Below are 12,253 nucleotides of genomic sequence, written 5' to 3' on the forward strand. Positions count from 1 at the left end.
GTGTGTGTGTGTGTGTGTGTGTGTGTGTGTGTGTGTGTGTGTGTGCGTGTGTGTGTGTATGTTCCCATGTCATGACACTGGTGCAGATGTCAGAGTCCAATTTTCAAGAAGTCATTGTTTCTTTCTAACACATGGAACCCAGGGATTGAACTCAGGTTGTCAGGTTTGGGAACAAGAGCCTTTGCCCCCTGAATTCTCTCGCTGATTCAATTAGTACTGTTTTAAATACAAAGAATACTGGTTTGTTTTATTAGGTTCTGTTGTTCATTCATTTAATTAGCTTTCTTGGCTACTTGTGATATCACTGGCCTTTAACCCCAGCACTTAGGAGGCAGAGGCAGGCAGGTCTCTTTCATGTTTGAGGCCAGCGTAGTGCACTTAGTGAGTTTCAGGCTAGTCTCAGCTGCTTGGTGAGACCTCTCTTAAAGCAATTTCCCCCTCTGGAAGCTGCATATGAATTTGCTTTGCTGTCTTAAATAAATCTAATCTGATGTTTTCCTCGATTGTTCTTTGATTCATGTTATGCTTTTCATTTCAGAAGTGAAATGATTTTGCCCAGGGTTATTAGAGCAAAAATTAGAGTCCAATTAGTCACTTTGGGGCTTGGCAACCAAGTGGTTGATACCTCTTTAATCTTTAACAAGCTCCAGTATTCACAAATTAATGCCGGTATCTAAGGAATCTGAAGTTGTACAAACCACACAACTCTACATTATTTGAATATTCTTCTACTCTGTTTGAAAAATGTGTATTCTGCTGATCTGGCCCCAGAACTATGAATAGAAACACTGCCAAGCAGAGGTTGTCATGTCACCAGTAAGAGATGTCATGTTTGATTCATTTCGATTGGATCCCTTTGAAAAGGCATTATTGATGGTCAGTCTCTTTCTCTGCCTATAACTCAAAATGTACAATGAGGACGTGTATTTTTTTCTTCTACTAAAGAAAAAAAAAATCAGTGGGGTGAGGGAAAACAGGCAATTTACCTAGGCTTTCCTCGGTGTTTGCTTTGATTTATGGTGGGCAAGGCACAGATTAACCCCGATTTCCTACATCCAAAACAAGACTTTTGACTCCAGCCGGCTGTTGTTTGAAATATTTTTCTTCTCTGTTCTGTCTCTCCATATTTCTTTTTTCCACTGCCTTCCTCCCTCTGCTGCAGGGATTTGTCCTCTAAAAGCTCGAGGTGGGAGGGAGCAAGGACTGGGAGCAGGCGGCGGCAAGAGCTGGAGGACGCCAGGATCTGGCTTTTGTTATTGGTTGGCTGCAGCCTGATGGATGAAGGGCGGAGTGAGCTCTTCTCAGTGTGTTCTGTCGGAGCCCAAGTACAGAGACCATATTTACAGGTAAGAGCAAAAAAAGACGAAAAGAAATTTATTTTTCTTTTCTTTCTTTCTTTCTTTCTTTTCTTCTTTCTTCTCTCTCTCTCTCTCTCTCTCTCTCTCTCTCTCTCTCTCTCTCTCTCTCTTTTTAAAGGGAAATGCTCGGTTCTACTAGAAGCATCTTAGGAAGTGTGGGAATCCTAAAGGCGCTTCCCGAAAAACCTGTCCCTCACTGGACTACGGGAAGCCTAGATGAGCAGCTCCTGTGTTTGCAAAAACCCTTTTCCGATTTAAATAAAAAAACGCACAAAAACAGGAGGAACATGTCTTTTCCTGCTTAGCCATCTAAGCAAACGTCACTGAGCACAACGGACGGATAAAATCCTGTGTCTTTGTGTGTTTTTATCAGGCTGTATTCATGGAAACCGAAGGAGGCACGAGAAAAGCTTGATAGATTCCACAGGTCCTGAGAAAAATGGAGCCTCCTCTGAACATACTGGATTCAGTGATGGGGTCTTTATATTTAGGACCCAGCGAGGAGCTTATGATTTTTTTTTAAGTTTATATTTTCTTTTAGCCTAGACTTTGAATGAACGATCTATGTGTTTGTAAGCCCTCTTCTCTCTATGCATCTCTATGCCCCGAGTAGCTGCAGCATTTGTCAGCAAATGCGAGGCTTCCATGTGGTGATGAAGTAAAGATCTATCGGTAGTTGTCAACATGCACCGGACGGTTTTCTTTTAAAAGCACGGAAGTCTAATTGAGAAAGATGAGACTGCTGTGAAAAGTAGTGTCTGACCGACACGTTTCATTTGTGCATCAGATACGTCAATGTTAAGAAATTCCACTACACACTGTTGGCAAAAGCCTCACGAAGCAGTTATGTATTAGTACGCCTAAAGTTTTGACTTTACTAGTTGCTTATAATGCCTGGCATTAAGTTTTATTTTCTTTTATGAAAACCAGGAAAGATTTTTTTTTTTGGCAGCATGGACTAAATGTTATATTTATGGTAATAAAGATGGCAAAAATAATTTTATTCCACAACACTAGCTCCTCTGTAAATTATATTTTATAAGATCATTTAAGTCTGAGAGGAACTCATTACCTTTGAGGTCTTAAAAAATAGTACAGTCATGGACACATTGGCATCCAATTAATACCTGTTGACTGGGGTAAAGCCCAATCATAATAGTGATGTAAATGTTTGGCTGCCTTAGAATGAATGAAAACTTACTAAGAATGACTGTAAATTCTAAGAAAATTTGGTCTTATTTTTGCTTTGATTTGGAAGATGGGTGGTACAGCCCTTTGAATAAGATGGTACAAACATAACAAATTCTTAAGAAATTAAATGGTAATGAAATACTGCTGCATAGTGGGTAAAGATTGCTCAAGTTAATGAACACCTCCTTTGAACTTCCTAAATATACTTAATATCTTTAAACAGATATTAAGATCAGATGTTATGCTGATCTCTCCTATGGTTTGTTTTGAACCATTTTCTGGTTTTCAAAAATCATGACATCATGCTACAATTTCTCCATGTTTTTCACTGTTGATGTTTTTCTTTAAAAGTAATTTTTGGTTTTTCAAACAAAACGATGATTGCAATTAATTCAAGTTTCCCACCCCCACGGAGCCTAAGGTGGTATGCAAATCTAAGTATGTATTCAGCTGCTGGAATGTGGCAGGGACAATAAATCAATGCAGTGATGTTTTCTTAAAAAAAAAAAAAAGGAATTATAAATTCTGAACAAAGCTACCTCTAGGAATGAAGGGGGATTGATGAAAATTAGAGAGCAGAGTTCCACATGGTTTTAAATTATTCCGTTGCCTTGGAAACCAGCTGCTGCAGATGCATTTTGCTTTCTTTAGCTAAAAATATCATCCTTTTAATAATCACTAAGAGAAAGGTTCTGAATAAAAGCAGAGCGTATTGTTGTTGCTTCTTATAATTTCCTTAATGGCTCACATATTTTGGATGGAAAGTAGATAAATCCCTTCTCCATCAGCATTTCCTATCAGGCACTGGCAGATGTCTGCAAGGCTTATGGAAAAAAGGGAGACAACTGTGGCAGCTCCTACTGCAGCCTGCAGGGGGAAAGGGGTGTGTGTGTGTGTGTGTGTGTGTGTGTGTGTGTGTGTGTGCATGTGTACATGTGTGCGTGTCTGTGTGTCTGTGTCTGGTCTGTACTGGGCAAAAGAGAGGAAAAAGCATGAAAGGTGATGCAGGCAAATGGGACCCTTTCAAAGCTCTTCAGTAAGATATGACAAGGTCATTTGTTTTTCTCTGGGTGCAGCCGGTTTTCAGATGTAAATATAGGTTTGCCTGGTCTTCCTCTGCAGAGTGTTAGATTTCATTTTTCTCCCCAGGTTGTCAGTACTGTGTCAGTTGAAAAATGAAAAAATATTTGTAATGTATTGCTAAACTAAAAATAAAATAAAATAAAATTAATAAAAGAAGCTGTAAAAGCATGCCTAGACTGTGAATGGTGAGCAATTAACTTGGATTTGGTCACAATGGAATAAGGACCATTTTAACTCAAGGCCCAGACCACATCTGAATAATTCAGTCATTAACTTACCTTGATAATCTAGCTAATGAATAAAAGGCTATCCATTCTAGCAAGCTAAAGAAATTGTTTTACTATTAAGGTAATTCATTCTAAATTTAATATATTTTTATATGTGCACATATATTTTTGAAGTGTTTTTCTTTGTCTGAAGTAAAGCTTTGTTTTATATGGCTTTTCTTTTTATAAGAAAAAAAAAAAGAAGCCCATCACAATTTTCGTCCTACTTGGCTCTAGGCAAATTCTGAAATTAAAATATTTTCATTCTGCGTGCTTTGAAGGCAGCGCTGTCATCCTGAGCAAGTCCTTTATTGTCGTCGTTTGTTAAGTAGGCTTGAGTTTTGCTTATTGTGATGCAAATGAGGCTCTCACTTCTGTTATCTCTCCACTGCTTGCCTAAGGAACTTTGATATGGAATACTTATTTTCATAAGAGTCATCTTAGGCGGCTAGACATAGGGTGAGCAGCGGAGCAGATACAGCATTCCATGCTTAAACCACGTGCTAAAATGCTTACTGTCTAACCAGTACGTCATGTACAGTTCAATTCAGTAAGCACATTACTGCTTTCCTTTTCTGGGGGCCCAAGGATAGTGGGGTGTATTTAGTTTTTTCCCCAAATAATGTGAGTAAATATTTTCAGCATAAATGTTGCTGACATTGAAAAGCACACTAACAAGACAGAAAGACCAAGAGCTGGTCATGTGACCCATGTAAACAATCGACCTCATTATCTGGTGCAGCTATGGTATACTTCAGGTTCCTGAAGATTATATACCAAATACGCATATTTGCAATGTTAAATAACGTAGAGGTTCAGTTTATTACTCACATCTATAAAGTTTTATGTATCTTTATTTTCTGAAAACGCCTTGCTACTTTTGTAGATGCTGTTGTACAGGCCTCTCAAGTCTCATAAAATGCACTAAGGAAAATGAATATTTAATAGCTTCCTCCATAACATAGGTAGGCAACTTTATGTCTAGAATGGAAATACGCTGGTGTGGTAAATGAACCCCCATTTCTGGAAACGAAGCTCTGGTATTTACAAGAAACTGTAATAACATCAGGGTAAGAAAGCCTGAGGCAGGGTTTGCCAGTTTCACATATGTTACATAAGTAATGTGATCCAGGCAAATAAAATCTCACAGTCACATCCACTACCTGGTGCCGTGACTCAGAAATGTTATCGATTAGATGGTACTCTTGCTTTCCTCTGTATTAGTACCTGCTATTTGGTGTAGGAGCTATATAGGAGGAAAAGGGGATTCAATACAAAACAATCATTGCTCTTTAGTTACACTTTCACGTATCAAGGAGCAGAGTGTGGGGTTTGTTATCAAGCCAATGATAGCACTCGGAGAATCCACAAATCTCAGTCATTGGGTAGGACATTGTATTTCTCAGTCAGTTGTTTAGATTTCAACAATGGGCTAAATAGTCAAACTAGACTTAGGAGTTGTTGAATGTACAGATTTTGAAGACATAGATTCTGTGTAAGATTTCAAACATTTTATTCAAGGTATGATTATCCTGATGTAGATCAGCACAGATACCGAGGACAGGAGAGGAACTTTGTGGACATTAATATCATCACTTAAAATTTAGATAAGACGGGATAGGGGCGATGGCTCAGGGATTAAAATGTTTCAGAGGACTGGAGTTTGGAGCTTCAGAACCCATGCTAATATCTGGTGGACAGAGCATTAGCTCTGCCCCTGCAGTTCCAGTCTGGGAAGGCCAAAACCGGAGGCCCAGCTGGTGAGAGACTCTAGACCTATCTGCAACTTCCGAGGTTTGCCTGAGAGACACTGCCTCAAAGAATAAAAGGAAGAGTGATAAAGGAAGAGTCTGGGTATCGGCATGCGGCTTCCAACACCCATGTACATGTACATGTACATGTACATGTATGCATACCTTCACAATGGGTGACCACACAGGAGAACACGCACTTTCATGCCTGCATACTTGTGTGCACATGAGCAAAAAGAGGAGCTAGTAACCCCATCATATCTTCTCCACAGCCTTGATGTTAGCATCCCATTTTAACGTAATAGTTCAAAATAGTCAAGAAACGTGGTGCACATAACACATTTCTGTAGGTTTTTTTTTCCCCTGATTCATTTTAACATTAGTTATAAATGAGATTAACTTGAAAACAACAAATGCTTTTCTGAAAAATTTTGTATCTTTAGTCGATATTTAGCAGAAAGCTTTTTTAAGACATTAATATTTTTTCCTATAATGTATGTTTTAGGCTCCTAGGAGCATGGGACTTCCTCATCGAGCGATCTTCCTGAAGTGTTCCTGAGGTTTTAGTTGTGGAGAAGCTAAGGCACAGAAAGTAATTCTTGAGGCAGGGAGGGAAACTAAGCCTTTGCCTGTACAAAATTATGACAGTCCAAAGCTATGTGTTTATATTAAATACAGGGCGTGTTCCATTAAGACTGTGTAAAAGAGAATTGAAGTTGAGGAGGGCTTTGGAAAAATGTAAAAGAAAAAACATGACTGGCCAGATCTCCTGGGCAGAACCAAACTTTAGAGTTGCTTGGAATTCTGCACTGAGACCTTCTCTGGCTCCCAGGGGGCTGTGGCCTTGACTTGCTATTTCCTTCACATTTCTAAGTTCGACAACAGGGTTAGAAATATATTTAGTTTCTTTTCTAGCAAGTGTCTAAACAGTTGCTTGCTGTCATGTTATGGATCCACCATAAATATTTAATAAAGGAAACAATTCCCTAAGCAGCAGGAGGAATGAATACCTTTGCAAATGCTTTCCTTCCTTCCTTCCTTCCTTCCTTCCTTCCTTCCTTCCTTCCTTCCTTCCTTCCTTCCTTCCTTCCTTTCTCCCTCCCTCCCTCCCTCCCTCCCTCCCTCCCTCCCTCCCTCCCTCCCTCCCCCCTTCCCCTCCCTCCCTCCCTCCCTCCCTCCCTCCCTCCCTCCCTTCCTTCCTTCCTTCTTTCCCTTGACTGGCCATTAAGAGTCATCATGTCCCAAGAATTCTCTGAAAGCTTTCTCTTTGTTCTATTTTCTTTTCCCCTAAGTCACAGTAATCCTTGTTTTACATCATCAACATTTCCTAATTTATTGTTTACCTATTGCGATGCTCAGCCCACAAAAGCCACGTAGTTCTCAGTGTCAAACAGGAAGCTGAGACTCTTAATATTTTCTGTCTTTGGAGATTATCACACAGTATCCAAATGAGGCTCTGGAGAGAGACGCCCCCTTCTTGTCTTGCCCCAGCCTGGACTGTTCTCTTAGTGTGGTCGTTACATCTGTCCTCTGCCCTCTGTAAGTTTCTCAAAACCATCTAAGCTATAATTGCCAGTGGCAGGGGTTTTCCTCCGTCCCCACATCAGTGCCTTACACAATGCCTGATAGGCAGTGTGTGTTGCAAATTGTGTTGAAACTAAATAAATGAAGTGAGGGACAGTCTCAGCCAGCCAGGCACCCAGGCTCCTCTAACCCCTCAGTGCCTACATTCTCCAAGGGTCCTTCTCTTTCATGTACTACTTCAGGAATGCCCTTGAATGTGACAACATGCATATCAGAAATGGCACAAAATTCAGGCAAAATTTCACGTTGCAGTTTTTTTTTTTTTTTTTTTTTTTTATTGTCTAAGCTGCACTTGAGTTTTCCTGTGTTAATGAGGGATTTCATCTGCATACATTCCCCATTTCATGCCTCTCTGCTTTGCTTCATTATAATGCAGCAGTCAGCCCTCCATATTAGCTGGTCACAGATTCAACCACCTATAGGTTGAACATATTAGGGGGAAATGGCATGTGCTTCTTAAGCAAGATAGTGTAACAGCTATGATCATCATGCTTTTATGGGGTCTGACATAACACAGAATGCAGAAGCCATCCATCATGAACTAGTGTGCTGTGCGAAATCCTGAGTATTTCCATGGACATGAACATTTGTAGATTTTAAGATGGGGTTTCTTGGAACCAATCCCTCACAATACTGAGGAGTGACTTCTCTTTTATATATACATTCATTGAGAACATCTTATGTTCAACCAATAAATGAATTGCAAATTAATGTAATTAAGTCATTGTATTATATGTAAGTATTAATATTAATGTATAAAACATAGCAGTGTATATTTAAGCTATCTCTTTGACACATATTGGGGTCAATGAGTCCCACTTGGTTATGCTAACGATGTCCAGTAACATGTGATTAAAGCTAAAATTACGGGTCTGTGGGTGTAGCTTAGTGAAAGAGTGCTTCTTAGCTTGGAGGAGGCCCTGGTTTTGACTCCCAGTGCTGAACAAACAAACAAATAAACAAACAGAAAACAAGCAACCAGAAACCCACACACTGTTCAGAAACCCTGCTTTTGTTGTTGTTGTTTGTTTTGTCAATTGTGTTGTGCTCCAAAGAACAATCCTTAGGCAAAATTTACAACAAGTCACAGTGCTGGGTTAGTGACAAAGAAACCAAGGATAGGTGTTTTCACGCTGAGAATCAGTGTGTTATTTACTCAATCTTCATATACCTCAAGGTAAAGGTGAGCAGATGATCCAGGGGTGTTGGGGGGGGGCAGGGGGAGCAGAAGAAGCCTTTTGGTAGAATTCCCATAGCCAGGTAGAAAGGCTCACAGGAAGAATAATGAAGAAAGGAAAGCAGAGCAGGGGGGACAGGAGAGAAGGAGGAGGAAGAGGAGAGAGAGACACACACAGAGACAGAGAGACAGAGAGAGACAGAGACAGAGGGATAGAGACAGAAAGAGATAGAAAGAGAGAGGCAGAGAGACAGAGAGAAAGAGACAGAGACAACAGAGGGACAGAGACAGAAAGAGATAGAAAGAGAGAGGCAGAGAGACAGAGACAAAGAGACAGAGACAGAGGGACAGAGACAGAAAGAGATAGANAGAGGCAGAGAGACAGAGACAAAGAGACAGAGACAGAGGGACAGAGACAGAAAGAGATAGAAAGAGAGAGGCAGAGAGACAGAGACAGAGACAAAGAGACAGACAGACAGAGACAGAGGGACAGAGAGAGACAGAGACAAAGAGACAGAGGGACAGAGACAGAAAGAGATAGAGAGAAAGAGAGAGGCAGAGAGACAGAGACACAGACACAGAGAGAGACAGAAAGACAGAAAGACAGAGACACAGGATGAATAAGAATGTGTAGCAGGACCCTGTCTTTGAAAAGAAAGGGAAGGAAAAAGGAAATGTAAGCAGAAGGGAGTGGAGAGGCTGGGAGGGAGAAAAGGAAACCATTTTACGCAGTAAGGTATCACTGAGAGAGGAAGAAAAAATCACGATGTACGGTGCTTCAAACATGTAGACAGACGTCTGAGTTTAGATTCTGGCTCTATGATCTGCCTCTGTGACCTTGGCCTTGATATTAATAATAACAATAGCTGAATGAATCTGTTAGGCTGTTAGTTCTCGGTTCTGTGAGAAATTATCACGGGCATAACATAAGCACCTCTGAGATTCAGAAAGCAAGGCTGTGTTCATTGCCCAGAATCCCACAGGCTAGAATCAAAGCGTCAGTTCAGTGGGGCTCCTGGCAGCCTACTGTGGTGGAACATCACATTCCAGGCTACTCATGTTGATGGTAGACTTCAGCTCCTTAGGTTGACATTGGATTATGCTCCTAGAGGCTGTGTGCTCTCCAGGCCACGCACTTCTTGTAGCTCCATACAAAGCATCTTTCGAACGCGCTCTCATCCTCAAGCCTTTAGGCTAGTAGTTCTCAACTGGGGGACCCCTTTGGGGGTTCAAACTAAGACCATTGGAAAACACAGATATTTACATTACAATTCGTAAACAGCAACAAAATTACAGTTATGAAATAGCCATGAAGGTGATTTTTATGGCTAGGGGAGGTCACCACAACATGAGGGACTGTGTGAAAGGCTCACAGCATTAGGAAGGTTGGGAGTCATGGCTCTATGCCCAGTTTGAAAGGCTCCTGTCACTAGGTCCTATGCACACCCCTCAGGTCACTGGTTCATGTGCAAATCCTTTATGCCACACCCCATAGACCTATGAGTGTGATCTCCAGAGTGGCTTCTCATAATTTCATAACCGTGGCCTTAAAGAAGCGTGAATACTAAGACCAGAGAATGTCAATGTCTTGGTCACTTGCCGAAAACACTGGAATTGCAACATAGGTAATATATGTATGTTAACGCTAAGTATTAATTTGAGTAGCTGAGCAGGCTGCCTTATTGGCAAAGGTATTGGTAAAAGCATATCCCAGAGCCCCATCAAAGAAACACAAATTGGCAGGGCCTCTCTGGCAGCCAAACTGGCAAAATGTTTGGAAATGTCAATGCTACCACCTCTAAGAATTCATCCTAAAGTTGTGTTCAACAATATAACGCTACTGGGACTTACATGTGTTCCCTCTGAAAATGTTTCTTCAAAACATATGCTCTTTTAGAAGTTTCGTTAAATATTTATAATACAATTAGTCAGTGAAATACTATGTAGCCCAAAATACTAAACAAGAATTAAATGAAACACCTAGTTGTGGAAGGAGGTGTTTTGTGACACGATTGGTTTGATTATAGCCTATAAGACTGTGTATGCCATGGTAATCCATTCACAGCATTTCCTGGAGTGTGGGGTAGACTTTTGGTAAAATCTGACGACTTCATGTACAAACATACCCTGACAATTTCCCATTAACTGTTGTCAAAACAGGCGAGAGACTCCTTTGAGAACATGAAGTGGGCTTTTTGCAGGAAGTGGTCACTGAAAAGGGGGAGACCCACATAAAGCTGTGCCCACTGTCAAGAAAGAGGGTGCCCTTAAGAAAGATTTCCGTCTTTGACCTGACAGCTCTTGGCAGTGGTCTTTCCCTAATTTATCAACCTGCTTTGTGACCATAATTTGGTTCCGTTTCACTCTCAGTAAATAGTTTGTTTTGGAAAAAAAAAAATCAAATTTATAAAGAAGTCAGTTTCTTATAGTTCTAGAAGTGGGTGAGCCGAAATCAAAGGGCTGTGTCTAAATGAGGGACTTCTTGATGATGTGCCACCTGGTGGAGGGAAGAAAGCTACGTAGCACAGCAGGTAAAGAAAGGCTCTGGCCACCAAACAGGATGACCTGAGTTTGATATCAGAACTCCCATGGTGGATGGAGAGAGAAAACCAACTCCTGCAAGTTACCCTCCTATCTTTATATATATATGCTATGGCCAGTGTGCATCACACACACACACACACACACACACACACACACACACACACACACACCTAAACAAACAAACAAACAAATGTTAAAAGCAAAACCATTGGTGGAGATGAGAATAAGAAAGCATGACTGCATAAGAGGAAGTGCTCAGGAGAGAAGGAGTTGGGGGATCAGAGCTATCAAGATGTTCCTTGTGTCTTTTCTTTTTCGGTTCTGTGATGCATCTTGGAATAGGTAATACCCATGAATGGGAAGGATGCATAGAAATGACCAGTCTTCAGAACACAGGGATGCACGGCCTAATGCTATCAACTAGCTACTCACTAGTCCTGTGGTATAGGTGAGAAACTCAAGAAAGTTAAGCCCCCACAAAAGCAGTGAGAGGAAAACTATGTTTGAAGCAATGAGCCTTCTTTTCCCCCATCATACTGGTAACTTCTGGTGAGTCTTGGAGCTAAGTATTGAAAAAAGTTTCTCTTTAAGATTGTTTACCAACTGGCCTGAGAGACAGCCCACACAATGCACTGTCCTGCGCTGCAGCACTTCCCCTCCAGGAAATCCTTTCCTCAGATGTGCTTTTAATTGGGGGGATCTGGATGTCACCAGATGTGTGGGTAAAAAGTGTTCTTCCCAGCTGCCATCTGGCGCTCTGTCACCTTGGAGCTAGCCACTTGTCTCAGCCTTTACAACCAGCCTAGTTTCTTCTGCCTCTTGCTCTTTTATGACTAAATCCATGATTTAAACAAATACCAAGACCTTTTAAGCGCCCCAATTGTTCTTTATCCCGTTTAGAGATATCCCTGTCTTCAGGATCTCTCATCCATGGTTGACCTGCCTTGACTCATGTCCCCAGAATTGGCCAATCTGCCTTCATTTTTATCCTTCATCGCTCTAGCTTCACTGACTTATCTCTGTTCTTTTTCTCCCCTTTATTTATTCACTTTACATCCCGATCGAAGCTCCCCATCTCTCCCATGTGCCCCCGTCACACAGCCCCCTTCTCCCCACACCTCTTCTCTTCTCCTCTGAGAAGAGGGAGGCCCCTCACTGGGTACCAACCCACCCTGGCACATCAAGTCTTCTGTTATTATTTTGTAGTGGTGGCATTGACGCCCAGGGCTTTGTGTGTGCGACATAAGCACTCTGCCACGAATCACTTTGGGTAAGGTCTTCTCCCTGCTAGCTATTGCC

The 12,253-nt window shown here is 41.3% G+C and overlaps 1 protein-coding gene across 2 annotated transcripts in view; it reads left to right on the forward strand.

Annotated features, from left to right (window-relative positions):
* The first annotated feature begins 1,256 nt into the window (after positions 1–1,256).
* The window catches only part of Csrnp3 (cysteine and serine rich nuclear protein 3), a 184,103-nt gene continuing 173,106 nt past the window's right edge, over positions 1,257–12,253 (forward strand). The window contains exon 1 of one of the 2 annotated variants that reach the window (XM_021193093.1): positions 1,257–1,346. The gene's annotated coding sequence lies outside the window, so the exon portion shown is untranslated. The remainder of the gene's footprint in view (positions 1,347–12,253) is intronic. The other variant, XM_029536619.1, reaches the window with a different exon arrangement.

The sequence above is a fragment of the Mus pahari genome, chromosome 3, assembly GCF_900095145.1.
Source record: "Mus pahari chromosome 3, PAHARI_EIJ_v1.1, whole genome shotgun sequence".
Lineage (NCBI taxonomy): Eukaryota > Metazoa > Chordata > Mammalia > Rodentia > Muridae > Mus > Mus pahari.